The following is a 26,115-nucleotide window of genomic DNA, read 5'->3' as shown; positions in this document are numbered from 1 at the left end:
AATCAACTGAGTTATTAGAAATTAAAACTCTATCTATTCTTGAGTATGAATTATGTCTATGTGAATAAAAAGTATAAAATAAAGATTTAGAATCTGCTTAATTATTGATATCTTTCAACACAAATGTTTCTGAAAAGTCTTTTAACAACTTAGCTAGGGCTGTCATTCTTTTACTATTAGTACTAGAATCTTTGTTTCTAAGATACAAGTCTCCAGATAATATATCACCCTTAGAAAATTGTATAATATGGTCTAAATGCTGTTTTACTGTGCCTGAGCCATTGCCAGGGATCCAATAAATATTGACTAGAGAAAATATTTTATTATGAAACTCTATTATAATAACTGAACATAACATTTCTTTGTTATCCTTATATGCATCTATTATTTTAGGCAGGGGTAATGTGTTTTTCCATGCAATAGCAGCACCCCTTTATTGAGAATGTTGAGAGCCAACTCGAATTTTCTATGACTTGGTATCAATCTTGGAAATATCATCTGATACTAAATGGGTTTCTTGAAGAAATATTAACTGAGATCCATGTAATTTAAGATAATTAATTATTCAAAGATCTTCTCTTGCGGTGGTGGTGCTGCGGTAGCGTTGTCTCCTCACAGTAAGATGTCCTGTTCGATTCTCAGCTAAATCGTCTTCTGTGTGGAGACATGCGTGAATGGGCATACCTTCATTGAAGGTTGTGCGTCAGAGCTGGCAACTCTGCATGTAAAAATCTACTGCCAATCATTAGCGGACCGGAGTTCCGCTGTGATGACCCCTAACCGGGAAAAGCCGAAAGACACAACAACAACATTCATAGATCTTCTCTTATTTGGATTATTCAAACCATTAATGCTGATTGATATACATTTTAAAGAAGTCATTGATAATTATGTCTGTATAATAAGACAGGCTGACTTTATAATAGTTTACTATGTAACCATAAGAAACATCATTAGTAAATTTACAGTGACTGTAATAATACTACACAAAAAATTGCATTCAGATTATTTTGGACTAGATAAAAAGAAGTGAACATCTGAATAAATATTAACAAAAAATAATAACATACATTCATGACAAATTATCTACCTAAAACCTGCCTGGAGTTTAAAACTCCTAATTTGAGTGTCATCTCTCACTCAAATTGACCACCAATCTAGTAGCAGCAACTAATCAGTTTCTGCCCAAAATATATACAAGCTTACTTTTTTATTAATATGGCTTGTACAATGAAATCTAGGCTACTGCTTTGTAACAAAAACCTCCTATAAAATGTGCATTTTTATAACTGTTAAAGCATATCAATTAAAATTACATTATAAGCTAGAAAAGTAATATTAAATCATTCTTGTATATAAGACTGATAAGTATATAAAGAACAGCTTTTTTTAGGTTAAAACTTTTAAGCAACATCTTGGTCCTTAAGAGAATATTTTAAAAAAGAGGTATTTCAACTGGAGAAAAAATATTATTTATAAATATGAGTATAGCAATTAAATCTATATAAAGACAAGTTGGCATAAATCATTTTGTCAAAAATACAAACAGAATAAGAAAAACAACTACAACACTCACCTTTTGATCCAGATTCATCACTCCCAACTTCAGGGTCATATAATACTATTTCATAGTATTAGTTCACCATAAAATAAGTTATATAATGAGCCATACCATGAAAAGATAGTGAAAAGAGTTTAATTTATAATATTAGATATAGTGATATAACTATTTTTGATTATTTTTTGAGTTTCCTTTTTTGATCAAAGCTTTTCCGGGAACCATTGTCAGCAATTCTTTTAAGACTTGGACTACCCCACTCCATTTCTTCGATTTTGTCTAGGATCTTCTTAGATTTCATAAAAGTAAGGTCAGTGTAAAGGTGTTCGAATATTTTTGGACCACTCTGTAGAAAAATCTTTAGTCTAGCTGGAAATAATAAGTGAGTTATTTTGTTTCTGCATGATCTGTTTTCCAAATCATCTACTTTTGTTTGCAGAAGGGTATTTTTGCTTTAAAAGAAACTACATTATTTTCATCTTCCTGAATCCTGCTGTCCATATTGTTTAGTACTGATTCTATACCTGTAATCTGTTGTTTAAGGTCTTCATGAAGAATTTCCATTTGATGTGAACGTCTCTTTAAAATTATCTAATTTTAAGTCCATTTTATCTATTTTTGTTGATAGTTCTTGAATAGTGGACAATAAAGACTGAAGTTCTTTCTTTGTGGATGTTTCTTGAAGCGAAGATTTTGTGAAGCTCATATTGTATTCAGATAATAGAGAGTTATCTCTTCTAATTTCGCCAGGAATGAAAATATAAAAATTGAAAAATGTTGTATATACTACTCAAGTATAGGCTTAGAAGAATCCAAAAATGTAAAAAACTGCAATTTGAGTAGTTATATTAAAAAAAAATCCTGTCATAAAAGTACTGAAAAGGCAGAGCTGAAAAGAAATGCTGTTACTCAGTGATCATCTTGGCCATGCCCCCAAACCCTGTGCATGTGTTTTGAATGATCTGGGAATTAAGATGCCTCACCACCTAGAGCTAGATTTCATTGTTCTGAAATTAATATGGTCTCAGCCTAAGCAAAACAAGGATGTTTGTAAGAACATGACTGCTTCCTGTAGGTACTGCTAGATTGAGTAGGTACTGCTAGATTGATGCACAATGCTTTGGAGTGCAGATAATTCCTGAATGTTTTACTTCAACACTATTCTCAACATCACTAATTGATCTCAACATGCAGCAACATACATCAACAAAAATCTAAAATTATTTAATGCACAGTTGAATAAATGCACAACTGTTAAAAAACCTACCAAGGAAGGAAGAAATATTGTAGAACATTAAAATCTTTAGCCACTGGATAGACATCTTGCAGTGACTTATGCAGCTGGATCTCCTCTCTGCTGACTTTTTTTAGCAACATTAAATGAACATTTCAATGTTAAAGATGTCCATATGAAATGAGTTTAACAATGTTATTGTGTTAAACTACCCTGAATAGCATGGTGGCAGAAGAAATGGTGAAAAGTGGAGAGTAGGTCATTTTGGAGAAAGTGAGAAAGTCATTATACTAAGCATCTCCACTATACTGAAAGTGTTTTTATTTTTTTTTTTTTGTATGTGTGTGTGTGTGTGTGTGTTTACAGATGTTCACTAGTATAAAATAGATGATGGTTAAGATAAAAAAAGAACCACAATGGACTAATGTGGAATAAATCAGCTTAGGTCTTCTAAGATGGTAGATCCCTTAAATCATGTGGAAGTTTAGGATGAGTGGGAAGACAGGAAAAGGTGTGTGTAATAACTAAATATATATATGTATTTTGTGTGTGTGTGTGTGTATATATATATATATATATATATATATATATATATATATATATATATATATATATACATATTAAATACGTATATATTTTTTTATTTACAAGAGAAAACTAGAATATGGAATTTAGCATTACGTTTCATTAATACAATAAGCCTGTCACTGGATTGTATGAAAATGGGATAGCATATAGGGAAAGAAGGATGGGACCACAGTATATATTATGGATTAACTGGCACTCAAACAGGATACAGGAAATCAAAACAAGGGAAATTCCCTCCACAGAAAGAACAGTCACAACTGGAGTCTGCCAGGGTTCTGTGCTGAAATCTCTCCTATTTGGCATTTACTTTTCTGTAGTAAATGTAAATACCAACGGCATAGTCTCCTTAGAAGGCTACTGCCGAGGTGCTAGAGGTTGGATTAAATATTTATTGTGGAAGATCCTGGTTTTTGGTCATTTATATCTTGGATTTTACTTTTTTTTATTTTATTTGTTGTCAACACCAAAGGACTCTGGATGACTAAGTTTGCAGATGACTGCAAGCTAGGAGCAATTGTTGAATCATCAAATGACTTAGCCAACCTGTAGGAAAGTTTATCCAAAGTAACTGATGGCAAAATTATGGACTGAAAGTATATGCCAAAAATGCATTATTATATCCTTTGCCAAGTCATCAAACCCACAGAACTACCACCTTGAAAATATACCCCTGAGTTACCTAGTTAGGGATTTGGGAACTTATGTGGACAGTGATCTACCTTTTGACCAACATGTGTACATTGTTGTAAGAAAGTCCTTTTGTATTGTACATCTTATAAACAAAAGGATTGTCTAGATCTAGGGATGCCATTGTCCCCTTTTCTTAGTCCCGATTAGGCTAGTCACTGAATATAATGCTCCCTTAGGCATATATCTGTCTAGACTTGTGTAACAACTAGAATGCCAATAAAGATACCTTACTATAAGGATACAAGGCCTAAACATGCCCTACATGGACCTACTCAACACCCTATCACTATTACTCTGCATCCTATACACAACTAAGATGTGAGCTGTCGGATAAAGAGGGCATTCTCTCACCCAATACTAATAGAATTACTGCACATCAGCAAGTCAAATGGCATTGAATAGTCTATTTAGGGATCAAAACCTCTTATACCTGCCCTCCAAACAATTCTGTTGATCTTGTATATCTAACAGAGAATACCAGTGTTGTGGAATAGACTCCTCATCCACATAAAACAAAGTTCATTCCTGTCCATATTCAAGCAAAATTTGGATTTATGAATGGGAAAGAAATTTCACTCTAAAACTGCACCCTGTACTACTAATGGACAGACAGTAACTAAATGTTTTAGCCCATGCATGAGTCCCCTCAAATTCTTTGTTATGATCATAAGGCCAGTCTCTAACCAAATTGGCTAGGTTGATTCATTCAAAAACAAGGGAAATAGGCCCACAAGGGAAGTTAACCTAGTGCTTATGAATTTATATATACTGACATTATTTCTAGATACTTGATTCCAGTTTATTTTATCTTTTGCTGACTGGGTTAGTTCCACTAGGTTTGTAACCTCTTTTCATGGGATTATTTATACTAGGGAGAATTTGGCCAGGACACTGGGGAGCTTCCCCTACACTTTTTGATAAGTGGCATGGGATCTTTTACATCCACCTGAGCTAACATCAAGCAGAGAAGTCTTTGGTTTAAATTCTCATTTGAAATATGGAATTTTATTAGATGGCCTCTATTATAATTTTTCCTTTTTCTCTTGCGTTGAAGTACTCTTGACTGGATTTTGAGATGAAGAGATAATTCATGGGAGTATATAAGTCTAAGATGGAAGGAAAAGGAAATAATTGGAGAATGTGATTGTACCGAGTCATTATGATCATTCAAAGTGTGCAAAAGTACAGATATTGGAAGTATAGTTACTAGGAACGCACTAGGTTGAAACTGAGGAATGTATGAGTTTCAAGATGATGGATATCTTTGTTTAGTAAGATGAGACTGTGCTGATTATGAAGAGGAATGTATCTAGCTCATATAGGTGTTGTAAATTTTGACTCAAATGAGTAATAGTTGATAATTTTATAATTTCCCACTCCTGAAGTAAGTATGTGTAAGTTATACAAGAGAAAGGGCCTGGTACATAGTATGAACAAAGTGCCGCATCATCATATGTTAATGCATTTTGCTTCATATAATCATTATGTTTAAAGACTGAAGTCATATTAACTGCATCCAATCCATTTTGTATATAGGTGTCTGAATATTACTGAAATTGTTTGGATGCTTAATGTTTAACTAGGAGATTAACAAAGATTAATTGTTTTAAAAAAATCAGCCTCTGTGCGACTTAAAACTGAACAAGAAAAACTGATTGAACTGGACAGTCTAAACATAAACTGTTATGAGACCATCTGCATCTGCTGAGCTCAACACCACTGTCAGTGTTTTAGAGGAAGTTTTGTCATCATCATACTATGGCCTCACAATTTATTGTACTATAGCATCACAGCACTTTAGTGAATGGACTGTTACCCTTATCACTCACTGCTGCTCCTTGCAAACAGTGGTTTAATTAAATTTTATTTGAGATGTTACTCACATGATATATAAGCATTAACCGACTAATTCAACTTTCTGGGATATAACTTCTTTCTACTGTTCTCTGATGCAACATTTTGGAACAACTAAAAGGTTAGGATCTCCTCTTTATAAAATCTGAGACAGTGCAACAGGAAAGTGTACTACATAGGTACTGGGCATATATCTTGATCCAATCTGAATGAAGGTAGTTGGGCTGCTATTTCTTCACATTACTATAGCCAACCGTTTTGCCTTCTGGGTCATTCGTGGACTCTGGCTATGGCAGGGAGGGTCATACAGTATGCAGAAACACAGGAAAGGTGCTCTCTGTTCACTTGTTGACCTATAACAGACTGATCATAGTACTACAGGTGTTCTATAAAGTGACATGTCAACACTGAGGTCAAATAGCACGTTAACAGAAAAAGAACTGTGGGCAACATCAGGGAGTTACCCAGAAAGCAAGCATCATAGGTTGCACATACATTCATGTTAAAAGCTGCATCTTTTAACAAAAAAATTCCCCTCAATTATCCATAATAAAGTTACCTAGCTTGAGAAAAAATCTTGCTGAAGGCTTCTCAAATGGCAAATTATGAATGTGGTGACCCTAAGCATTTATGTTAACATATTTCTTTTTTGCAAGCACTCAACAAATATAACTGCAAGCTGCCTAGCAAATTGCTTGAAATCATTTGGCAAATTGCAGTCTGTGACTTTTTCCATCCTGTTTGTGGAAGTGTGGGTAATCGATTCCTTGCTTTTTATAGTGCTCTGAGTGTCTCTGCTCTTGTAAAATTTGCTTTCAAAACCTGTTAGGTTTGCTAATTACAGACACGTCATCTCTCTTCTATGTCACTAACAGACTAAATGCTTAGTTTGTCACTTCAAAGAGAATACCACTGTATACAGCAACAGTTCGACAAGATGCTACACGATACCAGCAATGCTAAAACATCAACAACATGCTTTTGGGTCATAGAGAGAGTGATTCTAGCTTTTTAATGCTCTGTGAAATAGCAAAGGAAAAATTTCTAGATGCAAAAATCTAGTATCAAGGTGTCATACAGCAAGCAGACTTTATGGACACTACCTTGTGAAGATTCCATATGATGAGCCCTTTGTTCCTTTCAGTAAGACATTTTAGCTCTGTCTCCACTGCACATTTGGCAGTATCTCATTTTGGTTGCAGTGCATTATGACTGCATTGCAGCCAGCCAGAACTTGTTACTGTCCCTATCAACCCTTATGGAAGTATTCTCAGACATTTATTTATTTATTTGGCATTTGTTTACAAGGAGAGTCTGACTGGGGTCCTAGGATTCCATTTTTAGCAGAGGCCAGGGGAAAAAAGCTCCAATGTGCACAGTAATTAATACTTTACAATAGAATTATACAAATAAAATATACGTCAAAAAATTGCACTGAAAGAGACATGCCAGACATTCACAAAGGCAACAAAAGTAGGAACTCCACCATGATCCAGATTAACTATTTGAATAGGCAAAAGGGAGGACAGACAGCAAAATGGGAAGCACAGGATCAGATGAGAGGGTGCAGAAGGGAATCAGTGTGTGTGCGACAAGAGAAGCAGACATAGGAAGAGCGAAGAGATGTGAGGGGTCTCAGAGGTGCAGTCGACATGCAAGTATAAATAAACAAAGAAGTAGAAGGGAGAGAATGCAGAGAAAGCATAAGTGAGGGGCGGAGGCTGTTATTTAGCCCACTGACTGAATCCCCACAAATGCACATATTAGCTGTCTGGCTTGCATGTCCCTCTCTCTCTACCCCAAGTGATGCACTTTGCCCTTTCCTTCCTATGCATCGCACTTTGTAACCCATGACCTGCCACTACCATTCCATCAGATGTGTTCTATTCAGGTAGTAATCTGTGCATTTAATATGCAAGTACCTGTTGTATTCTGGGTAATGCTCATATGCTATGTGCGTTTTACCAGTAGATGGATATAGACATAAAAATACACACCAACTATTTTACATTTCTTTTCCTTAAGTTTCATTCAAAACTTTTAAAACCAAATCTAACCGAAGGACAAAGACATATGAAAAGCATTTTTGCCATAGGACAAGCACCCCACCCCCACTGATGGGGAGGCACATTTCCCAAATTTATATATAGACACCTGGTCACCCAACAAAGGGGAAAAGCAAATGGCTCACAAACAATTTACAGTGTTCTTGTACAACCATTGAGGTTGCTGTGAACAACAGGAATGGATTTACAATGGACCACAATAAAAAGTATGACTAAAAAGCCACATGAACATGTGTCAGCTTTCAATGAACTACATTAACAAATGACATAAAGCTACTTACTGAAACTGTACTGCATTCAGTCAAAAACAGGAGAGCCCTACAACACATGTACATATGTCATATTCATAGAAGGATGTCTCATGTTTTACTAAAGGGTGAAAGATCTTAAATTGGAATTCAGTTCAACAATAGAGGAAATTCAAATCACAGCTGTAGTAGAACAGCAAATTACCGATTTCTGGTACACCTATGTTGTCATGGTACATTTCAGTGTTATGCACTGTAGAGAGCTTGCGCAAGACAGTTTTTATCTGTAATGCTTATGTGATTGTGAGTACATTATGAGCAACCATACTATGAGAAGAATATGGATGCATGCTGTGTGTGATCTCTGCATTTTACAGAATTCTGTTTACAGTCGAGGGTTTCCTTTAACTCTTATATTATGTGAACATAGAATTTGTACACATAAGAAAATAAATATGAGTGAATATCTTGAAACAGCACACATATGCTGAGTTTATTTAGATCTATATTTCCAGTTTTAGTGAAATACAACATTTTTGCATTTACTAATGTTGGTTTCCATATAGTCTTAGAGATTCTAAATAGATGCACAGACAAATATATGCAATTACAGGCACACAGATACATGCACTACACTTCTTAAAACATTAGACATATACTCCTGTTCAAAGGAGACATCACTAGTTATTCATAGTATGAAAATACTAAGCCACCCCTTGTTTTAGCATAGTTTGCGAAGCCTGCCTCACAGATGCCCATTTTAAAACCACACCTCCTTGCTAAACTTTATAACAAAAGTGTTTGCTTCATTTTGAACAGTTGCTATGCCATGGACATGTCACGTTCTCCACAATTGGCAAAAATGTTTTTACAAGTTTAGACCTTGAACATTCTTGGGCTGCCAACCAAAAATATTTCTGATAAATGTCCATAATGTAATAATGAAGTTTTGCCACCTCTGATCAAAAACTGTCAAGGACAAAGCATTGCAGAGATGGGAGACTATTAAATACTTTGAATATAATTCTAAAAGATATTGGTCCTTTCACTCTATTCCTTGGAATACTAGAGTGTTTATATCAAGCAATGCTGTTTCATGTTGACTTAGTTTTCCTGAATGCTATGCTGGTGATTCAGTGTGAAACTGAATGCAAATCACCATTAAGACACAACGGAACACAGGTGTGATATTATACCTATTACTGGACTTATCCGACTTAACTTAGATTATCCAGTTACTTGAGATTTCCGTATAACTGGCCCTTCATCAGAAGTTATAACTCATAACACAAGTTTTTGGTACTGGAAACAGTACTCATAAATCTAATCACTCAAGAACATTTTCCTATAAAACTAGGCTCTAAATAAGCTTACTGCTTAAAATGCGGACTGTCCTAGTAATAAGAGTAACAAAAATTACTTGCATTCCATATGCATCCAGCAGAACACAACAAACATGGCCAAACATTTAGTGAAAACATGCTTTTGATTTTCAGCTACTGTTTACATGGGCTAAAGTCTTGTTTAGATGCACAATTTAGATTAGAATCTGTATGGCCTTTGCAATTCTTTAAGTTCAAGTTCTCAAAAATATTGCTATTGTCAGTCATTAACACATCATTTTTTCATAATCACTTATATAATACCTCATATTCCAAATGACTAGAATAATTTGGGTGAACTCTTGTACACAACCACTACCTCCAGTTCTGTACCTTATAAATCAATGCACTCAAAATAAGTTTGAGTGACAGATTAAACGTTAGATTTTTTAAATCAAAAAGGGCATTATTTCTAAAATTTTGTAAAAAAAGGAATATTTACAAACTGCCTGCAAAATAATCATTCATTTGTGAAATTATTGCAATATCATATTTTCAATAATGTAATATTTTGTGTTTTTATTTTCAGAAATGAAAAATGAAGTAAAAATATGAGAAGATTGTAAGGCAAGCCCTTTTTCAGCCTCTAACACACTTCTGAAGTTCATACTACTTGCATGACAGGATTTATTTTTTTATCTATTTGCTGAAGTTTGCACTGAAAACCCTGTTGCAGATTGCAGCGGGACTGAGTTCATATATGCCTTGGGCAGCATAATTTGAAGAAGGATATTCTTGTCTTGAGTTCAAGTCCTGGTCGAGGTGCTTACCAGTTTTTTTCCTGATGTGTCTCTTAGTAAATCAATTAACCATTTTAGACAAACCTCAAATCGTAAGTAGCCACTACTTGGCAGTACCATATTAATGAGTGCATTTGTTATCCTGTTCTTGCATGATTAGAGTTCAAGTGTACAGGATGTAGTGGCAAACATTGCTTTACATGTGTGTACGCTAAAGCAAATGCCTGTCACATGGTAGTATTTTGTCCTTCTCTCCTTAGTTTAAAGTAGTGTGCATTTCCAGCAGATGGCAGGCTAGCTGTCTGACAAAACAGCACCATGTCTAAGGGAAAATGCATGCCTTGTTTACCATTATTCTGGATTTAATGGTCTAACTCAAAAGTAGGTTATTATTTCAGAGATGGTGCTGTTACAGCTTTATTACTAGGGTCAGCACTACACCATCTGTTTCCCTGAGCAGTTAAGGGATGCCCAGAAAAAAGGTCTTAGAAAATCTGGAATAAACAGTATTGTTTAGCATTAGTACTTAAACCACTTTTAACTAGAGCAGACTAACAGTTACCTTGACATTAACAATATACATTTCTATGACTTTTTTTTAAAGAAGCTTTTTACCAAGGCTCCTTAGTTTATAATCTTGTATTTTAGTTATCTGTGGGATGCTTAAGGACTATGCAAATGAAGGCTACCATACTGTTTGCTCAGGATTTTCCACCTACTATAGTCTGTATTTGGCAGACTGCTAAACTATAAATAGAGAGGATTCCTGGAAGTGATGAGTGCTCTGTGTTCACAGCAGAATCTTCATAGCCACATTCAAAGTCCACTTGTTTTCAGTGCCAGGCTGCTGCTGGGCTATAGAAATATGCTTTATGTAAGTTGCTGTCAATGCTTTGGTGGCAATTTGTTTTGAAACTGGATGTAAATCTATCTTTATATGTGTATATAACATTTGAATTAGTCTCACTCTTAACTATGAATATATTTGTGAGGTTTTAAGACCTAGACAAACTAAACTGGCGTCATGAAACTTGGATAAGTGTATCACTAGCAGGAAACTGATAATCAAATGCTGTTTTAATTTGTATGCAACTTTCTGAACTTCAGAAAGTTGCACTTAAACATAGGGCCCATATCTTACCCATCATCTTGTATGTATTGGTATTTATTACCTGATAACTTTATTTAGAGTTGCAGGAAAGCCAGAGTATATCCTTTCATATAGTGGGTGGTTCAGAAAACTAATTCTGGATGGGATGCCAGTCCACAAGAGGATGTGTGCACACATTGCCACTAGCAAAACACATGCATACCTACAAGGCAACTTAGTAGATCACTGATACCATAATTCACCTAACATGTCTTTGGGATATGGTATAAAACTGGAACAACATATTTGTGAATTAAACATATTTTAATAATGGGGCTTAAACCAGGAGTTTTGAAATAAAACTCAACCTCTATACCACCTTGCAGAATTTAGCTCAGCTGAGTAATGATTTATTTTTACAGCAGCAATACAAACAGATAACAGTTTTGTTTTTTGATATCTTTTTCAAGAGAACAGTTGAGCATGGTTAACAGTTCACTTTAGTAATTAAGCTAATAAGCTGAACATGAAAAACATCTCGTATTCATGGGTTTAAAACCCATAGCTGCCACTTTCACACTGACGGAGCAAATAATGTAACCAGACCAGTGTCATTAGACATTCAGTAATTCCACGTATCTATAATTTTTATTTAAACTCTAAAGACTCTTTATATAGAACTTTTGTGAATTGTTTGATTTTGCAGTTTCAGACAGCATGTAATACATTGAAAGTTTATAAATTAGTTGCCAGTTTCAAGAAGTTTGATTAATTTTGCTGCCAGTGACCATCAGTTAAAATTACAATTTAAGAAATATCCCCTTAAGTTTTCTAACATGGTTACTAGTAGCAAGGACCGTATCTGAAACAGTTAGTGTAGATTTAGAATGATAAAGATGCAAAGTACAGTCGAGGGAAAATGGCTTCTTTGAGGAAAAAGCTTAATGGAATGTAATTCTAAGAGGGAGTGATAAGAGCTAACAACATTATGTCAACGAGACTGAAACAGAACATATCTGTTCTGTGATACTGTTGAACAGCTTCCAGAAAACTCTTACTTTCATCAGCATTTTATGAAAAATAAGATCACTCATACCCCTTTTTCCAAGTAAAAATGAACACTTGCTAGTGCTTGCACCATTGCTTTCACTCATACTTCTGCCTAACAATTTTCTGTTCTTAATTGAACACAAAATGCTTAAAATGATGTCATATTTACAGCATCGTGCCTTTAAGTGATAACTAAATGAATCAGAAGACTGAAGGTTACAACACATAATAGTTTTATCATTGTCATGTTGCCAAGGTGATCTAAAGCTATGAATGTAAGCAAGCATTACCTTTATCTTTCAAAACCCGCATATTGTAAGTATTGCTTTCCTAACCTAAAGGGTCATAGTAGAAGCCTATTGTAGCTGTCTGGGAGACAGAAAAACATTCATTTTCTACCAGAAGTGGCACTACTTTACTTACCTAAGCATTTCTAGAATTGCAATGAAGAGGTATTTTGATAAGTTTCACCTCACTAATTTCTTCTTATGGAGTTAATCAGTCATGGAGACAGGCATTAACAGTAACAATTTCTGAAACAGAAAGCACCTTGACAATTTGACATCAAACCTCTCTAAATGCACATTCCATTTGAATCTGGACTAACTCAGAAAACAAACCCATAGGTGTTAAATTATAAAAGTGTACAAAACTCTGCAGAAATACAACAAAGTCAAAAGTATTTTACTTTCAGACAGTTAGCATCATACTTACTGAAAACGTCCTTGTAGGAGACCTTATGCAGGCTGTTCTGTGCAACACAGTGGGAGTCTTGCTCAGACAGGTAACCTCTGTCTGTTCCAGTCTTTGCTCAAATAACAACTCTGCCTCTCAGTCAAGCCTTCCTAAAATGCAGTTAATGACCTCACAGCTGCACTTGAAACACTGGTAAATTGTAGACCTGAACCACACACATATGCACAGAAAAGTCAGCAGTGCTGCTGTAGTTACCTTTGTAATCACAAACAGGAGTCTAACTCAACTGAAGCTGTTTAAGGGAGAAGGAGGAATTAACCTGGGTGGGTTTAGGGCAGGATCCTTACTAATGGCCCCCTAAGTCTTCTAATTAGAAATATAAAGTGGTTGTGTAATTATGTATTAGCCAGGGGCTTCCTGTTTCTCTAATTACCTTTGATGGCACTGTGTTTCTTTAACCCTACAAAGACACTGACATTGGAGGAGTATCTGTTCCTTTGCAGTCAATCCACGTCCAGATCATAGGACACTGTCACAAGGAAATTAAGAATTAATTTTGATAAAAATAGTAAGATAATACATCTTTAGGAAAGTCTGAATATTTATTTTTCTTTATCCTTTGTTGACCAGGACAGTCTCACAAGGCTAGTAGACTCTTTTCAGGGGAGACCCAAGATGGTATTTGTACTACTATGTTAAATGTATAAGGTATAATGCAACTATTACTCAATGTTTGTTCTGAGCAACATAATAAGAACACATTTTCAATGCTTATAAACAATAAGAGATCACTGTGCTTTACTGAGTAATATCTGATATTAAATACACAAGTTAAGGAAATGGAGAATTACTACTGCTTAGTGTGATGGGGAAGCATGCAGAATAAACTTGAATTCGACTTTTACAGCTTGTAATAGGATCATATATGGTTACTAGGCTATTGACCCAGAGATCATTTCAAGCCTAGCTGTTTCATCCCAATGTAATGCCATAGAAATGTTAATTAATACCCAAGATTGCATTTAGCAATGACTACCTATGTCCAGGAGGGTTGTGGGTGCTATTCCTGTTACAGTGCTGCATCTACTTGTCCAGGTTCCTTTTGAAGAGTGTCATAGAGGTGCTCTGTTTCACATGAATAGGTAGCCTATTGCTAAGTATGTGATGACAAACACATCCCCAATCTTCTCAGGCTACTCAAAAAAAGTGTCACTAGTGTTTCATCACAAAAATATCAAAATAAGCCAGGATTAATATACTTACAGTCCTTTTCTGCATAATCAGTCAAATCCTGTATGTGATACAGTTTTTTAAACAGCTTAATCTGTCTGATAAAGAAAAGTCAATGACCCACTAGAAAGCCATGGTAATATATGATGTCTGGGGCACTCTTCCAATGGAAATTCAAATGCCTCCTCCATCCAGCTTTAATCAGAAACCTAACAATTGCATAAGTCAAGCAATAATCTGTTTGTGCTTCAAAGATACTAGTTAAATACACATTGTACCACTTCAGCCTGTCACTACTTGCTTGCCATTCTATTATCTTCCTATGCATGATTTACTACCATTGTTTATCAGTTTCCTTCCTTAAGCTTTTCCTACCTCCACATGTTAGCTGTACCTGTTTCTTTCCTGCTACTTAATAATCTTACTCTAAGTAAAAACATCTTAGCTATAAGTGAGAATACTTTTTTCTTAGTTTTGTTGAATATATTATTTCTAAAGCAATGAGGACAGCCTCCCTGGGGAGGCACAAACAAGTATATGTTGTACACCTAACACATTGGCTATTCGGTGTTGGATTATGCTTATAAGTTCATAGGTGTTTACTAAGCTAACAACCAAAAGTTTTTTTTAAGTCTAGCCATACATCCTAACTCTGACAAGTTCTGGTACCCTTGATAAGTGTAAGCAGAGGCTTGGGAGATGAAACATTTAGAAGCAAGGGCCTGAGAGATGAACTGTTTACAGGTTGCCTGTGACTATTAGAGACATATGTGCCAAACCAGGGATGAATTTCCTGTTCCCCAGCCAATTGCCCATGTTATACTTTAATTGGGATAGGGAGTATCTCTGCTTCGCATGGATGGGGAGCCTGCTCCAGAGACGGGGTACATACCTGTCTCCCCAGAAGGTCCTATTTATATCATAGGCAAGGTTTAAGTCTTTAGAATGGGTAACTGTGGTGCTGTTTGTTTTGCAGATATGCAAGAGTTCCATCACAGTCGGGTCTGACAATGCCCTGTATGCCAGACACAGATCTCCCCTCAACAGGTTGTAGGAGACAGAATACAGTGATAGGGCCTTGAGGCAGTCTTCATATGATATGTTACTTATGCCCTGTATTCTTTTAGTGAGGAACCTCTTTGGACATTCCATTTGTTGAATATGTCTGGTTAGGTACTTGTTCGCAATGATAGGTGTAATGAATGACAAATACAGTAGAACAATGACTGCTTTGGACCTAGATGCCATGCCTTTGTTTATGTGTTATGCAACATAGAATGATTTCCTCACTGCTGTAGACACATGATGGTCAAAGGATAGATTACTGTCTGTGTATCCCTAAGTCCATGACTACTGGGTCAACTCTAAGGGGTATGTTGTCAATATGACAGTTAACATGGGTGGATGACTTCACAAATTATATTGCTATGCATTTCTTGGCATTTAGTTTTAGTCCATGGCTCTGATACCAGCCGTTTGTCTGTGTCAGCCCTTCCTAGAGAACATTTGTGTCAGTCTGGGATTTAATGACAGCTCTTAATTTGCAGTCATCTGCACATTTAGTCAGCTGGAGACCAGTGACATTGGCCTTGACTTCAGAGAAGTAAATGCCAAAAAGGAACGGTCTAAGGACTAATCCCCAAGGGTCTGCACTTGTGACTGACCTCTTTTTAGAGGTGGACTCCCCAATTCTAACTTCCTAGGTCCTGTCTGTGAGCCAGTTGGCTATTCACTGGGTGACATACGAGTTTGTTCCTAAGATTTGTACCTAACCTCCTGAGTTTAACAACGCCTGAGTGGGATATTGTGTGAAATTCCTTGGCCAGATCAAGATAGGCAGTGTGAACCATTTTGCCCTCATTCATTGCTTTGGTGACCTTCTCAAAGAAGTCCACCAGGCTGAGTAGGCATGACTGACCCTTGATGAAACCAAACTAGGCTAGGTCCAGTGCCTGGAGGTTTACAGTATCATTATTGATCATTTTCATGGTAATTCTTTCCATGGCTTTGCATATAACACTAGTGAGACTTATGGGTCTTTAGTTTCCAGTGTCTGTAGATGGCCCACCTTTGTGCAGAGAGATGACTGTTACTGTTCTCCATTCATGAGGCACAAAGCCTGTTTGGAGACTACAGCTAAATAGCAATTCCAAAGGACCTGATAGGTCATGTTTCCTGCTATTTAGAAGGCATCCTGGGATACTGTCTACACTCAATGATGCAGTGTTCTTGGCCTTAGAGAGAGCATTAAAAACATATTGCCTAATGATAGCAGGGGAAGTTATATTTGATGGCATTTCTTGAGGAAGGATGAGGGGGAGAGAGGGGTAAAGCTGGAGCTGAATTTGACAGACAGTAGGCTTGCTATATCTTCTGGCTCAGTATAGGTGGCTCCACTTACAATGGGCTCTGCACACAATTGTATATTGCCTTTGAGGTTGCAGACGTAGCTAAAACATGTCTTGTGGCTGCCCTTTGCCTGGGAGGCCAAATTTACCTCAAATTTGACTTTGGTAGACTTTATTTGTCCTCTGAGTTGCTTGTTTAGTTTGAGAGTGCTTTAATTCTTCTGAGTGATGCACCTTCTGAATTTTGCCATGATTTTCTTCTTCTGATATACAGACTATTGATTTTGTGATTCCATCAGAGTGGCTTTTTTTTTTTTTAAGTTAGCTCTGTACTAGTTCCTGGTGAGTACAGCTGCAAACATGCAGCTATTAACATCCTTGTATAGGGTTTCTGTGAACAGTTCTGCATAGGCATCAGTGTTCTAAGGGTTATGGGGGTTTGAGATTTTGCCAGGTTATCACTTAATAGCAGGAAGTAAGTCTTAGAGTAACTTGTGAATATTCCAGGATTAGCTGGGGATCCAGGGTTTATTTTTACTTCAAAGACAAACATTTTGTGGTCTGACCTTACCACGGAAGACATTACACTAGGGGGTGTGCAGGATTCTCCCATATTAGTGAAGACCAGATTCAGTTTGGTTGCAGCCCTGGTTGGTATATTGAAAATCTGGTCCAAGGAGTTTGTGTTTACCAAATACAGGAATCTCTGTGCCTGTATTTTTGTTGTTGTATAGGATTCCCATTTAATAGCATGGTAATTAGTCACCTATGAATATAGTATTGGTTTGGATGGTGAGTGTTTCCAATAAGTTTAAATACATGGTATGGATTTCCTGGGTCAGAGGGGGACGTATAGCTTACAAGGAAGTGGTACTGGATTTTGCCTATGGTGAGTTGAACATGGACTAGCTCAACTGCATTGTCCTGTTTAACCAGCCTTGAGATATATTTATTTTTGATGTAAATCAAGACACCTCCACCTTTAGTCCCTGTCTGTGTAGTAGCTGGTCTAAGTGTGTGGAAGGCATTATAACCTTTCAGTGTCAGTGTGCTCTTCGTGGCTTTAAACCATGTTTCAGTGACTGCACACACATCTGCATTCTCTAGAGTAAAGAGAGCTTCTAAGGAGTGGAGTTTTTTGTTTAGATTCCTAGCACTGAGCAGTAATACCTTTAGCTTTTCTTGGTTTTGATTTGCTATGTCAGAAGTATTTTCAGTTTGGCACTGCCTAAAAAAAGGGCACTGTGGTGGGAGAACATTTTTACCTAATATTTGAAAGCCTAGAGAAGAGAGGTGAAGACCATCCTTGGCAAAGCAGCATGGTCTAATGACCATCTGTTTCCATGCTGAAAAATATTGCACCCACTAAGAATGACACCAGAAACTAAGCCAATTATTAAAGTCATTCACATTCATCTTTTCTTTGTATTGTGGCATCATCCTTGGAGAAGGTAAAATGCTGCCCAATGCTAGGCTCATACCAGCCTCAGGCATATTCCATGAGCTCCATGATGCCCCTCTTTATATAGGGAGGTACATCTCCAGTCATTTACACCCACATGGACTATCAATGAGTCGTACGTGTATTTCTGGTCGAATGACCTGATTGCATGTGTAATGTGGCAGATACTAGCCCTGATAAACTAATCATGACTTCCTCCTTACTCTGCCTGGTGAGAGGGATATCAGTGTGTCTTACAATGGAGTCTCCAATGAACAGAATGTTGGATTGTGTGGTGATTTGCCTTATGGGCTTAGAAGTAGATGCTCCATGAGATGTGGCTGTCTGTGTTGATGTGGGTGTTTTGAAAGAGTGCATTTGGGGCTGCTGGGGGTAATTATTATATGTACTTCATCTAGGAGGTTTTTGAGGTTTAGGAAGGTTACATTTAAGTGCCTCAGCATATGTGCGTCTATAAGTCTGCTTTGAATTGTGTGTGATGGGTGCAATGTGTGTACTACTGATTTCCTTACTGACATTAGGAGTAATTTTATGTGAGAGCTTTACCTCCAGTGACATTGTGTAAATACTTCTCACATGCTATATAGTTTGAGAATTAAATGGTTGCCAGTAAATATGAGGCAATTTCTACATTGCCCCAGGATGCCTATATCCACCAAGCTGGTAACAGGGATAGTGGGAATGTTCATATCTATGGCAACAGACCCTTTTTTATTGATTATTCAGTTGGAGTGAGAATATAAAGCAATGTCAGGAGTATCCGTTTTTCAACTCTAGGGACAGTGCTTGTCACTGCAAACTAGTTCTCCTGTGTGTAACTAGGTATTGCTGAAATTTAAATTGTGCTTTTATAGGAAAAATATTATTCAAGGTATCTGTGTCTATACAAAACACTTGAAGGGAACTAAGCAGACCCTGAAAATGTAAGGATGAAGTATTTAGGCAGATATTCTGACATTAGAAATAAATCAAGCAAAACGAAGAATTAGATTGTCAAGAATAATAAAAATAGGGGAGTTGCATGAATGGCTACTGCCTGGCTACTATTTGTGCTGGTCTCACTAAAGTTTCACTCTGGTGAGATACAATACTCTTTTGCTTCTTCTATCACTAGTAGCAAAGCATTAGCACCAATCCCAAGATCAGAAGCAGGACACAGCCTGTTTTGTGATCCACAGTCTTGTCCCAGATGATGTAAGGATCTGTAGGCTTTTTGTAGCCTTTATCTGGTAGATGGCTTGAGTAGCAACCAGACAAATTAAGAACACCAAACACAGACACTCACTGCCCAACCAGAAACAATCAGAAATCAATGCACTCTGTTCCTTCTCTCACCAGGAGCAGAATATAAGTGCAAATTCTAAGCTGTCACCTATGAAGCAGTTAAGCTTTCCAGTGATCAGCAGTCTCCAGGAGATGTCCCAGTACTCCTTCTCTAACCAAGAGAAAGCAGAATCACTAATCCCAAGATAACTACAGAGAGGCAGAATGTGGGATCCCAATTACTGATGGTCTTGCAATAGATGTTGCAGATTTTAAAGGTAAGATGGAAAAAATTGGTTAATATCCTAAGCACTGCAGTGTGCACTAAGCAATTAAATATGAAAGGAGGGGGTAACTTAAGCTTTAGCTGTCTAGGTGGAGAGTCACAAATTTTAAGAGCAAGACAGATTGAAAGGGGTCGGGCACTTTGTATTCTGGTTCTATGGAATACAGTAGATGGTCAATAAATGTAAATAGTTGAAGGGGAGTGATTTCAAAAAGAATAATTTTGTGCTTACTCACAACAGCCAGTGAAAGGGGAGAGGGAAGGAGATACATGGTCAAATTATCACAAGGGGCAGGCAATTAGAAAGACAGTTGAGTTTAAGAACACAACATCACCAGGGTGGGAAAAAAAATCTGTGTGTCTCATAAGAGACACAGCTGTGGTCTCTTTCTTGTTTTAATATGGAATTAAAAGCAGAACACAAGTATAGCACTGTGTAAAGAAAACAAATCACTGTATATAAAACAGAAAAGGCAATAAAGTAATATAACATACAAGAAAGCAAAAGCAAACTAACCTTTCCCTCACAGCAAGTTGTGGGAATCTGGGTGATCTTTTCCAGTAAAGCCTATAGATATAGGTTCATAAGTAACTACCTGGCTAACTGCCTTTAGTCGGCTATTTTGTTTAAGCCTAGCCAATCAAACCCTGCACCTTAACCATTATGCCAACCTCCCACCTAAATGCAGAAGGATAACAGGCTGATGGTCACTGCACTAGTAAAAGGAGTAATTTGGTCTAAATGCAGGTTTGTTAACATCTATTTAATTGACCACATTAGGTCAATATATCCACATGGTTCATAGGTGTGCACGATCTGTCCCAGGTAAGGGAATATTCCCTTTCCCTGGGATTGTGTGATCTCAGAGCTAGTGTATTTAATTAGTAAGGGGTGTGGGGTGCAGGGCAGAAGGGCCTGTCCCCTACAAAATATGATGTCTGAAATTAGAATGTGCCGAGGTCTTTCTCTGCACATGTGTGGTAAGGTGTCAATATTCAGTTAGCCGACCTTTTGAGGTTAACATTTCTGAGGCCAGCAACATAAAAAACTGAAAAACACCATGTTCTATAAATGTGTTAGGTGTAACATGTGTGATTGGAGACCCTCAAAGATGAAACCCTCTAACTCCCACAAGTAGAAGCAGTAGTTAAATATGTAACACAAGCAGTGGCAGACAACTAGAAAGGGAGCTAACAAACAGAAATCCAACAAACCGATATAAGAGATGCAGGTGTAGAAGAAAAGGTAATGAATGGCACATCCCAGTCTGAAGCAATTCAAGTCGCATTTGTCCAAGTTAGGCTGGTGTGTTAATAAAATCACAGGTAGTGCTGGCAGGATTAGGATTTTTGCTTTGATGGCATCAGTCATTTCCTTAATTTAATGAGCGTGCACTGACATGAGAATGCTGGCTTGAGATTTGGGTGAATGTTTAAAGTTAGCTTGCCCATGTGAAGAGGGATGGAGTGGGGAATCATGATGGATTGCACCAGAGTACTTCTGACTGAGGACATGAATATCTGCTCCGCCAACAGGAGGTCCAGGTGCTGCTTACATTTCACTAAGCCAAAATTCCCTGAATCTTATGAACTAATCACTGATGTCAAAACTTCAGCTTGATGAAATGTGCAGCAAGTTTCTGTACAGACAGCGCCCCCCTACACAATTGATACTTGGGAACTTTCACCTTCCTTTACCTGAATATTAACTCCACAGTGTCACAACTATGGAGAACTGCTAACTCACAGTGAGTCACTACCTGTATGTAAATAGAAACCACACCATCAGTAACTTCTAATGCAAAAAGTGATCCAACAGTTTAACATGCAGTAAATGAACTTTACATGTTAAATCTTGTCCACTTCGCATCTTATGAAGTATAGGGTAATAGCTCAATTCCATATTGGGTATGCTCACCAGGATAAATGTACACAGCAGTAAATGCATGGTGTTCATGAAGACTTTACTAGCTTATATTACATGCTACAGTGTCTAACATAGAAAGATGAACTCATCAAGAAGTCTCCCTGAGCAATTTAAAAACTACAATTTCTGGAAATAATTCAGTGTAGCTAAACTTATAGCACAATGTATATGGAGCCTAAAGTAAAATAACTGGTAGGATAATCACTCTAATTTTGGCTGACAGTGTTAATACAGAGCTATACGTTAATGTTAATTAATCTAATAATTTTTCTGCTTGCCTCACTCCCCTATCTTTTAAGCTTAGTATTGCATTTCTCCACCAATAAATTATTTTCTTCTGGAAATTATATTTCTTACAAAGAATCTATATTTTACATCTGAGGTAATTATGCCTCTGAAAGAAAATATAGCCTAGGAGTGGTAATTTGGTAAGGAAGATACTTTTGAAAAACTTAGAAAATTATAAGCACCTACAGTTGTTTTACAAATGAATACAAGTGCTGTGATCTTAAAAGAAAATGGACCAGTTTCCTATGGTTCAAGAGAATTATATATGGATAAAAGATTTATTCTCAATTTGTGAAAGAAGTGTTTGCAGTGGTGTATAGATATAAGAAATGTCATTAATATATTTATGGAAAATAGTTAAGTGTAGGGACAAACCACAGAAATTTGCAAAGCATATTTAGAAAATCATAAAATGCTTCCCTTATTACAAAAAGTGTTGCTTGATCTGAAAAATATATCTTCAAAGTTAAATACCGGGCAGGCAATGAACATGTATCAGATATTTTGAATAGGGCATACGTTCAAAAACATAGCAAAGATATACTGAAAACAAGACATCATTTGGATTATGCTTGAGCAACCAATGACAGGATAAAAGTATAATGTTTGGAGAGGTACTGGCACTGAGAAATGCAGTTATTGAAAAGAGGGAGCTGGGCAGAACACAATTTATCAAATAAAGAAATTCACTTCTACTTTTCATTCAAGGAGGAAAAGTGTGTCCAATGTTTAATTTCAAAAGCTGGCAAGATTATACTAGATCTGTTAAGAAAATAAATGTTCATGAGAACATAATTCACATCTCAGAATGCTGAGATGCATGATAGAACTAGAGATAGACTGTATTAGGAATGCCATCAAGACACAAGTAACACAGCATTGCAGTGTGCATTATTATACACTAAATTCAGTTTGAAAACAAAATGCTGACTGATAGACCTCAGTCTTCCTGTTAGTGAATAGCTTCTTATTCTGTGGGTCAAAGAGGTCACAGATATGTTTAATTTCAAAGAGACTACTCATGTAATGTGTTCAAAATTCCAAGTACCCCAAAGTGACCAAGCTGACACTGCAAATGCCCGTGTGATTAGACTACTTTTTCTAGATGAGACATATCTGTTTTAAATAGTGGACCACACTTAGCATGCTTAGAATTCAAAGGATTTTAAGAGTGAGGGCTTAAAAACTACAAGTCCATGTTACTACTGATCAAATGGACAGGGAGTGAGAACAACTCAGATATTGAACTTTATGATGAATAAAGAGCACCTGTAGTAGCTATGGAAATTGTCGTATCACAGTTCTGGAAGGCAAGACTACATCACTGCAAGTGCTCAGTCTTTCCTCAGCTCAGTTTTTGATGGGATGAAGCCCAAAGAAGCTATGAACTTAACTTTTTAAGTGACAGAATCAAGGTCAAGTCAAAGAAATGCTGGAAGGGAATTGGCAGAGTCATAAGTTTATCATGGATATTCCAAGAAATTATTTAATCTGAATGCAGGAGACCTAGTCAGAATGTATTAAGTGTGGGAAGGTAAACAGCCAGATGTAAATGCAATTAGTAAAGCAGAAGTCAATTGCTTCTGTGAAGGCAGTGGAAGAAAGTAAAACATAAATAAAAGGCAGCATTTCAAGATAAAAACAGCCAGGCAACTGGGACTGTTGCAACCAGAGTACAGAGATGTAGAACAACAGCCCTGTAAGACCTAGAGCTTCAGAAAAGGGTCAGTCACTCACACATTTTATAATAGCAGAAAGCATCCTGAACTTCCACAGAAAGATCCAAGATGTCTGATCACATTCTAGTAGAGCCATTAAAATGTTAAGCTATAGAAGTGATATCAGACAGGCGAGGTTTATACAGTACTAGTAGAGTGCACTGAAAATGACAAAAATGAATATTTGAAATATTTAGCTTTTGTGATACACAGTAAGCACCTGACATGCTAGAAGTAAATTTAGAAATACAAAATGAATTTACATTGATGTATAACTACCTCAGTTTCTCAGTTTTTTATATTAAAAGCAGTATGCAGTATAGTCTAATATCTGAGATAAAGGGCATTAACAATTCTAGGCAGTGCATCCTGCACGGTATCCTCTTTTAGCAACTCAGTCAAAATAATAGGTCACAGAGGCAATAGCATTCATGATTCATGCATATGTTGTGAACATCTTAGTGCAATAACACCTGTCTTCCACAACTTCCTTTGTAGCACCTTACTACTTTCTGTATGTCTAATAATGACATTTTGTATTGTTAATTTTTTTTCTGGATGTAATTACCAAGCTGTCTTCCCAAAAACTGTAATATATATATTCAGGGGAACTTCAGTGTTACCTTCAGAATCTCCATTGTTTTAATCTTCATATTCTATTACTTACTATTTAACTTTAAAGTCATTACTTGCTAAGGTCTGAAAATATGGGATATTAAAATGTTTGCCTGGGTCATTCTGCAAGTTAACATTGGAAACAAAATTCAGATTTGAAGCTTCTAAGCACAAACCATATAAAATGCAAGTTTTGGCAGACAATTGAAAATAATAATAATTTTGGGTTATTTTCTGGGCTGCATTAAGCCAAAATGGCTAAATTATTTTTTTAATTTGGTTCATTTTCTGAGGTAATTAAAAAAACTGACCTAATCTTATTGATTATTAAGTATATAAAATGTACTTAGTACAATAGATGTAGTGTAAACTTCTGTGAAAAATGCTGAATGGTGCCTTTTGTTTTAAGTTTTACATTCTTTGCTCACAAATTAAATTCATCTACTGCTTTAAGAAAAGTTGTTTACTTCGAATTATAGTAACATCTGATAATTGCTAAGTATCTTGTATAAGAATATTTGATAAGTTTTGCTCACTTCAAAGATCTGTGAAGTTTTAAAGATCTGCTATTTGCTCTTTGTCGTAAAGTAAATTTGGTTCAGAAGGTATCTTTTGAATTTCTCACTGTTTTGTAACGGTGCTAGCTTATATGAATGTTGAATATCTTATTGGCATTACAACAGAATGAATACGACTGTTTGCACTTTAGAGATGAATCAATATGCAAACCACATAAGCATACACAAAATAACACCCTAAACACAAATCTAATCTTCAGTTAAAAGAAAAATAAAGTAGCAAAGAAAAAGCAAATATGCACCATCCTGCATAAAGCAAAACGGGCCAGTTAAACCAATCCTCTACAAAGAAATATACTACCTATGCATGTTAAAGTAAGGTGAAATATTAAGGAAAATAACGATCTTGACTATGTGTGCTGAAAATGGTGCTATTAGCAATAACCAAGTTATAATGTAAAGTAATGAATGTCTACAATTAATTATCTAGAACTGAGCATCAGAAATAAAATTAAAACTGAGAAAATCTCTTTACATTTCTTTTGTTGAAATATTTTTCTGATTTAATATGCTTACGGCAAGGAATGCAATAAATTCTGTATCATAATTAAGATACAGTGAAATAAAAGCAGTGTGTGTGTGTGTGTGTGTGTGTGTGTGTGTGTGTGTGTGTGTGTGTGTGTGTGTGTGTGTGTGTGTGTTTGTGTGTGTGTGTGTGTGTGTGTGTGTGTGTGTGTGTGTGTGTGTGTGTGTGTGTGTGTGTCTGTGTTTGTATGTGGTCAACCTTTCAAACGCTGGCTAGGATTCACAGAAATTCTTACTGCCTGATGCGGACTGGCCACAGAGTACAATGGTGAGATGATATGATTCAGAGACGGGTACAGAAACAAGTCCACATTCTGTGAATCAAACACTGCACTGTCAGACCTGGTCATGCTAGTATTCTTCCTGGTAGCCTGTGTATTTTACACACGCATACACTCACTTATGTAGCCTCAATAATTCTTCTACAGAGGCACAATAATCTCCACAGACCAACACACTAACACTTCCCCCACACGAATGTCTTTGCCAAGCTGACGTGTACTACGAATATTCCCATAACATTAAATGGGTGACTGCCATATTTTTATGGTCACTATGTCCAAAATTAAACTTTTACTTTGTTGAGCAAAAAAGGAGTCATAGAAATTTCTGAAAGCCAGCACATGGCTAATTAGCATTAGCCGCTCCCCTAAACTGCTGTATTAGCATATTACTTCAT

At 36.5% G+C, this 26,115-nt stretch overlaps 1 protein-coding gene across 1 annotated transcript in view; it reads right to left on the bottom strand.

Moving 5' to 3' along the window:
• Positions 1–13,508, bottom strand: part of FMOD (fibromodulin) — a 178,604-nt gene extending 165,096 nt beyond the window's left edge. Inside the window, exon 1 of the mRNA XM_044076943.1 lies at positions 13,215–13,508. The gene's annotated coding sequence lies outside the window, so the exon portion shown is untranslated. The remainder of the gene's footprint in view (positions 1–13,214) is intronic.
• Between the last annotated feature and the right edge of the window lie 12,607 nt (positions 13,509–26,115).

Source organism: Protopterus annectens, chromosome 7.part0 (assembly GCF_019279795.1).
Source record: "Protopterus annectens isolate FY-2018-M chromosome 7.part0, PAN1.0, whole genome shotgun sequence".
NCBI lineage: Eukaryota > Metazoa > Chordata > Ceratodontiformes > Protopteridae > Protopterus > Protopterus annectens.
The sequence above is the reverse complement of the archived record's forward strand: the minus strand, read 5'-3'. Positions and strand labels throughout refer to the sequence as shown.